The 7,020-nt window shown below is 38.4% G+C and overlaps 2 non-coding genes across 2 annotated transcripts; both read left to right on the top strand.

Moving 5' to 3' along the window:
* The first annotated feature begins 456 nt into the window (after positions 1-456).
* On the top strand, positions 457-563 carry LOC145633345 (small nucleolar RNA R71). Its single transcript, XR_014112676.1, has one exon. It is a non-coding gene; the product is annotated as a small nucleolar RNA R71 (small nucleolar RNA).
* A 5,923-nt stretch (positions 564-6,486) lies between these two features.
* Positions 6,487-6,593, top strand: LOC145633422 (small nucleolar RNA R71). Its single transcript, XR_014112748.1, has one exon. It is a non-coding gene; the product is annotated as a small nucleolar RNA R71 (small nucleolar RNA).
* The last annotated feature ends 427 nt before the right edge of the window (positions 6,594-7,020 follow it).

A 7,020-nucleotide genomic window follows, 5' to 3' on the forward strand; every position in this document is an offset into this window, starting at 1 on the left:
AGAAAGATATGGATGGTTCCGGAAACAGGATTATAAGAGTTGGAGTATGGGTTATTTTGCTTATAGGTTTGGAAGGCATTAACTTGTTCCATGGAACTCCTATAATCTTGCTCCCAATGCCCTACAATTCCACAATTTTCACAAAAAGCTTCATTGTTAGCAACAACAGAAACATTAGCTACAGAGTTAGGAGTAGCAGTAAGATTACCTAATTTTTGGCAAATAGATGTTAATTGAGCTTGCAAAAAGGATACAAAATCAACATTATGTTTTCCTTTATTTGCAAACCCTCTCGGATTCCCATATTGGGAATTGTGTATTACCATATCTTCGATAACCTGTCCGGCATCGTCCACATTTAAATTCATGAATCTCCTAGTAGCTGCAGAATCTAGAACTGATCTAGATGAATTTCCAAGTCCATTGTAGAAAGCTTGGATCAATTGCCATTGTGCCAGATTATGGTGGGGGCATTCTCTCTATAGATCCTTAAACCTCTCCCAAGCCTCATGTAAGGTTTCATCGGCCTCTTGAGCGAAGTTCTGAATAGCACTCCTTAGTACAGTTGTTCTCTCTAGAGGGTAATATTTATTATAGAAATTCAAGGCAAGAGTTTCCCAGTCAGCAATACCAAGCACAGTTCTATTCAAACCATTAAACCATAATTTAGCTTTTCCACATAATGAAAAGGGAAAAAGAATCTCCTTGATTTGGTCCTGCGTGACCCCGACTTGTCTAATGGTGTTGCAATATTGGCAGAAATCTGCAATGTGAAGATTAGGATCTTCACCCTTAGCTCCACTAAATTGCTTCCTCTCTATCATGGTGATTGACAGGGTAAAGTCGTATCCCCTAATAAAAAATAATTACCTAATTCACTAACTAAAGTAGATAGGGAAGTAGGGTCGATCTCCACAGGGAAACAAGTCTTTTTACTCCTAATTAAATATTATAATCTAAATTATTTAAGTAACCAATATTAAAAGTTGAATATGAAACTAAACTAAAAAGAGTAAGAAAAGGGAGAAAATAATATATAAAAGGATCTAGGGCATAGGTTCAACAATAAATAATACTCCGGGGTAAAATAGGGTAATCAATCATTGACTTTGCATAAATAACATGATTAACAGGCTCTCGCAATTTATTAACCAACATAGATCTAACAGGCTCTCGCAATTTACTAGATCTAAGTTCTTATTGAAAATAGCCTTTAATATCAAATTAACATCTGCTCGATTCATCAATTTAATATTGCTATACTTTTACAAGCCGCAATTGTAAAACATTAAAACAATCCAATAAGAAATCATCATGCAATACCAACAATCAATAATAGTCAATCATCAATGCATCAATTAACCAGATTGTAAAGGGCTCTCGCTACTTATTACAATCACACAATTAAATTACCGGTATTAAATCTCATCTCTCGAATCTTGATTTAACCATTTATAAATTAACTTGCCTATTGAAACTAGACCTAAACATTAATTCTCATCTCTCGATTCTTGAATCAATATTGTCAAACTCATGCATAAAAGACAGGCCTAATCTAGTCACAGAGCATTAAATCAATCAATAGGAAATTAATCTAGCATTGATAATCAACAACAATAATTTACCCCTTCATATTATTTATTAGATCCCCATAAACCCTAGAAATTAAACTACTCACACATTATTAAATATAGACTAAGCAAAGCAATAAAATAAATCATGATCAAAGGAATAAAATAAATAACTAAGATTAAGGGAAGAGAAATCGTCACCAAAATAAATCTGGAATTAATCTAAGAAATAAGAACAAAGGTTTAGAGAGAGAAAACTAAGTAGAGAGAGAAAGTCTAGGAGAAAGGATTAAGAGAAGAAGAAGAAGATATCCAAAAATCGTATTACGGAGGAGTATTTATACTCCGTACAAAAATCCTAAACTGAAACAAATTAAAACGACGTTAATCGTCTCCTAAATAAACACGCGCCCGATCGGGCGCGCCTTTTTATCTTTAATAGCTATCTCGCGCTCGGCCGGGCGCGTCACCGGGCGCGCCTCCGGGCGCCAGCCTTTTTGGCCGGGCGGATCATTTGGGCCAATATTTGGACTTCGATTGGGCTCCAATTCTTCGGGCCAATCTGGGTTTCCTCTTTGGGTCTTGAATACTCGGTCCAAACGCCCCGGTATCACCTCTACCGAGCCCTTAATCACCGGTTCGATGGCTCCAACTGGCCCTGGGCTATAAAATCTGGTCGTGCTTCTCCAGTGCTTGTGATTGCTCCTAAATATCTCGGGAAAATACTCCAAAAGCATAAATCCCTGCAAAAGTCAACCAAATCTACGAAAACACTAGAAAACACCAATTAGTAATAAAAGTGGCTCTAAAGAGCCAAAAACACTACCAATTATGACCAAGGGACGGGGGTAAAATACTATATAAAATGGATACATCAAACTCCCCCAAGCCAAACCTTTGCTTGTCCCTAAGCAAAGATCTCATCAATGAATCAATAAATATGCTTCACCCCAATAAGTAAAAATCAAGCACAAGCGATCCAAGGTAAATCAAATAAACACGCTTCAGAGTCAACCAATCAAATCCATCCAATTACCTTTCTTCCCTAACAATTGTCAAACAAAGCAAACCACAAGAGCATATAGAATTCAAGACTAGTGCTCACACACTCGACTCTCATTTATGTGGCGAGTAAAAGATGTACTCGATCGCTCTCCAACCACCCCTCTAATGTGAACAATGCCCTCCCAACTCACACTCTCGTGTTTATAAAAACAATGAACGCTCAATCCTACTAGTCGACTCGAAATATGCCAAATCATAACTTGCATTGATAAGCAACACTTTCACATTCATACAATTCTATGCACAAAGGTCGGAAGGTCTTTAAAGCTTGTAATGTAAGGCTAGGGTAAAGGGTAGGATAAATTTGGAAATACGTGAGAGAAAAGCTATGCTTAAGGGAGCAATATCCTAATAAAACCCATGATCAAAAATAAATAATGATCAACATCTCCTACATAACCAATTCTAACATCAACCAAATATACTCCAATCATAATAAATAAACCCAACTCTTACAATTTCACTCATAAGATATAATAATGGAGTAATAGAGTGAATAAACAAACTTTATTTTCCCAACTTGAAATTTTTCCATTGAGGCTCAAAATTATTCTTTACAAACCTCCAACTAGAACATTTGAACATTTTTTTCTTTTGAAGTTCGCATATTTTTTTTCATAATATCATGCTTTATTTTTTCCAAGAAAATATAACTCTCAAACTCATCAAAAATAAACATGAACAATCAACAAAACTACTTATCAAAATCCCACCCAAATTGTGCAAATAAATAGCACCCTACAAACTCCCTCACCTCACTCACTAATAGCTCCCCCAAGCCAAGCTTGGGACTAGTAACCAATGGGGCAAAATAGGCTTGTAATGTGGCTAATAAACAACAAAAGGTCAAGGCAACAACATGGGTAGCAAGAAGGGAACAAATGTATCTACAATATCTAGAGGCTACCTAAAAGAACAATTGCCTTCGTCCTCCACAATGTGCATAATAATGAATCATATAAATATTACTAATAGTAGCAAACCAATACTCAAATTCATTGACATACCAGGAACTATGGAACTATCACACAATCCTTACCAAATCATCTAGTCAAGCACTATATTCACAAGTAGTTGGACAAAATTGACGCATGTTAAGGTTTCAAGACAATCAAACATCAAATCATGATCAACTAATCCACAATGCCTATCATCAATTACTAAGGATCAAAACAACTTTGTAAAGTAAGGGGCACAGGGAAGCATAATTTATAATTCATTGGAACGTATTTTTGGATTTTTATATATAAATAAAGCAATAAAGCTAACCTAGAAAACAAAAAATTTAACCTAAGAAAACACACCAAAAATAAAAGAAAAGAGAAAAAGAAAAATACTGCACCAAAATCTCCCCCAAGCCAGAATCAGACAATGTCCTCATTGGCTCGGAAACTAGCCCAGCATAGCTAGTCCTCATCATCCTCGTCCATCGAGCCGAAGCCCGCACCTCCACCTGCCACCTGCAAGATTCGCCCGGTCGGGCCCGAGACTAAATCAGGGGCAAACTTCCTTCTGTTCTCAAAAAGTTGTCTAACTATTTTCCTTCAAACCTGCACAAATACTCAAAAAAAAAAACTCATTAAATTCCCTCATCTCTCCTCACTTAAGAAAACGAAAAGAAAAAAAAGGTCCAAAAAAACATTAAAAATACGGGTTGCCTCCCGCAAAGCGCTGGTTTATCTAGGTCCCGCACGACCTTTTTACCAAGTACAATTCCTAAGACCCTTGGCCTAACGCTTGATCGGGTGGTTTCTCGCCCGGTCTAGCGATGTTTAGGCCGCGATGCGGCTTCCTAACATGTCCTGTGGGACGCCAAGTCGCCTTATCTGGTGGATCCTCCATGACTTGGATTGGGGGATCTTCAATGCTACGCACTAAAAACCCTTCTTCGATCGAATGTTGCTTCAAATTGTCATTGTGTTCAACACTTGCAACTCGATCCGGCGGAACACTTACCGTAGGCTCGATTCGCACAACTTGCTCTATCGGTTCCACTTGTTCATCCTCGAAACCAAGACCAACATTATAGAATGCTCTTTCTATTGCATCGACTTCCTTCTGCCATTTGTCTATCTCATCTGAAATGGATGTAACACAAGATACCGCCTCCAAGGGATCTTTTTCAAGAGCTTGGGGCTTATCAGAATAATTTACAACCACATTAACACTGAAACATTTCTCCTCAGTCATGGAGCTTTTGAGGGTATTATTCAGATTAAAAACCACTTTATCGTCCCCTACAGATAGTGTTAGCTTACCACTTCTAACATCTATGACTGCTCCTACAGTGTTAAGGAATGGTCTACCCAAAATAATTGGGGTTTGCATATCCTCAGCCATATCAAGAACAACAAAGTCTACAGGTATATAAAATTTACCTACTCTAACGGGGACGTCCTCTAAAACACCTAGGGGGTATTTGAAAGAACGGTCGGCCATTTGCAGAGTTATATTGGTAGCTTTTAATTTACCCATATTTAACTTAGAACACACAGATAATGGCATAACGCTAACACTAGCACCCAAATCACATAATGCATTATCAATCAGAAGATTACCAATATGACAAGGGATAGAAAAACTACCCGGATCTTTCAATTTAGGTGGAGACTTATTTTGAAGTACGGCACTACACTCTGCAGTGAAAGCTACTGTCTCTACCTCACTAATAGACCTTTTTCTCGTCAAAATTTCTTTCATAAATTTTGCATATGAGGGGATTTGTGTGATCAATTCAGTAAAGGGGACTGTTACCTTCAAATCCTTAACCACCTCCAGGAACTTATCAAACTGCTTATCCAAGTTTGTCTTTAATTGACGATTGGGGAAAGGAAGTTTGATAATTGGCTTTTGAGCATTCTTCTCTTTGTCTGGAGTAGCCACCTTCTCCGGAGTTTTACCCTGCAATGTAGGATTAGATGTGTTAGTATTATCTTCTAGCCCTGCAGGGCTAGCAACTACATTGTTTGGTTTAATGGAATCAAGATTAGCATTATTTAATAAAATAGGTTCATCAACTCTGGGCATAGAGGGCCCTTCATAGTTTGAACCACTCCTTAGAGTAATTGCAAATGCTTGATCCGTAGGCCTAGTCGGCTGTGCCGGCAGGGCTCCCTGTTGGCGTGCTTGTAGAGTAGCGGAAAGTTGCGCAATTTGATTATCTACAATTTTGTTATGCGCTAGAATTTGATCAATTGTCGCATCTCTGCTCTCCATGTGCTTTTGCATATTAACAAACATTGCTCTAATTTCCCCTAAAGAAGGGTCTGAAGATGAGGGGGGTTGTTGTGGTTGATTCTTTTGGCCAGCATTGGGATGATAGTATTTCTGCTGCTGTTGCTGTGGCACCTGTGGTTCTTGTGGTGGTGGATTTTGAACATTAGTGCTCTGGTAGGAAAGGTATGGATGATTCCGATACCCAGGATTGTAAGTGTTGGAGTATGGGTTATTCTGCCTATAAGCTTGGAAGGCATTAACTTGCTCCACGGAACTCCTGCAATCCTGCTCCCAATGACCTACAATACCACAATTTTCACAGAAAGCCTCATTAGAATTATTATTAATCGCAGAAACATTGGCTACGTTAGCAGTGCTCAGATTATCTAATTTTTGACAAATAGAGGTCAGTTGAGCTTGCAAAAAGGATACAGAGTCGACGCTATGTTTCCCCTTGTTAGCAAATCCTCTTGGATTCCCATATTGGGAATTGTGTATCTCCATGTCTTCAATAACCTGACCTGCGTCATCAACATTAAGATTCATAAATCTCCCACTAGCTGCAGAGTCTAAAATTATTCTAGAAGAATTTCCAATGCCGTTATAAAAGGCTTGGATTAACTGCCATTGTGCTAAATTGTGGTGAGGGCATTCTCTTTGTAAGTCCTTGAACCTCTCCCAAGCCTCATATAAAGACTCATCGGCTTCTTGGGCGAAATTCTGAATCGCACTCCGTAGTACTGCTGTTCTCTCTGCAGGATAATATTTGTTATAAAAATTCAAAACAAGAGTTTCCCAGTCAGTTATACCAAGCGTAGTTCTATTTAGACCATTAAACCACAATTTAGCTTTTCCAGTTAAAGAAAAGGGAAAGAGAATCTCCCTGATTTGGTCTTGAGTGACCCCGGCTTGCCTTATGGTGTTGCAATATTGACAATAGTCGGCAATGTGAAGATTCGGGTCTTCACCCTTGGCTCCACTGAATTGCTTCCTCTCTATCATCGTTATAAATTGAGGCTTAATTTAAAATTGAACCCCATCAAGAGCCGGAGTGGGAGTGAGATGTGGAAAATCCGTAAGCTTTGGTTGTGAATAATCACTAAGTTTCTTTGGAACCGCCATCTCTGATTCTGTGTCTGATGTTGCCTCTGAATTGCTAGAACCAGTT

This window comes from Chenopodium album, chromosome 5, assembly GCF_948465745.1.
Source record: "Chenopodium album chromosome 5, dcCheAlbu1.1, whole genome shotgun sequence".
NCBI classification, from domain to species: Eukaryota; Viridiplantae; Streptophyta; class Magnoliopsida; order Caryophyllales; family Amaranthaceae; genus Chenopodium; species Chenopodium album.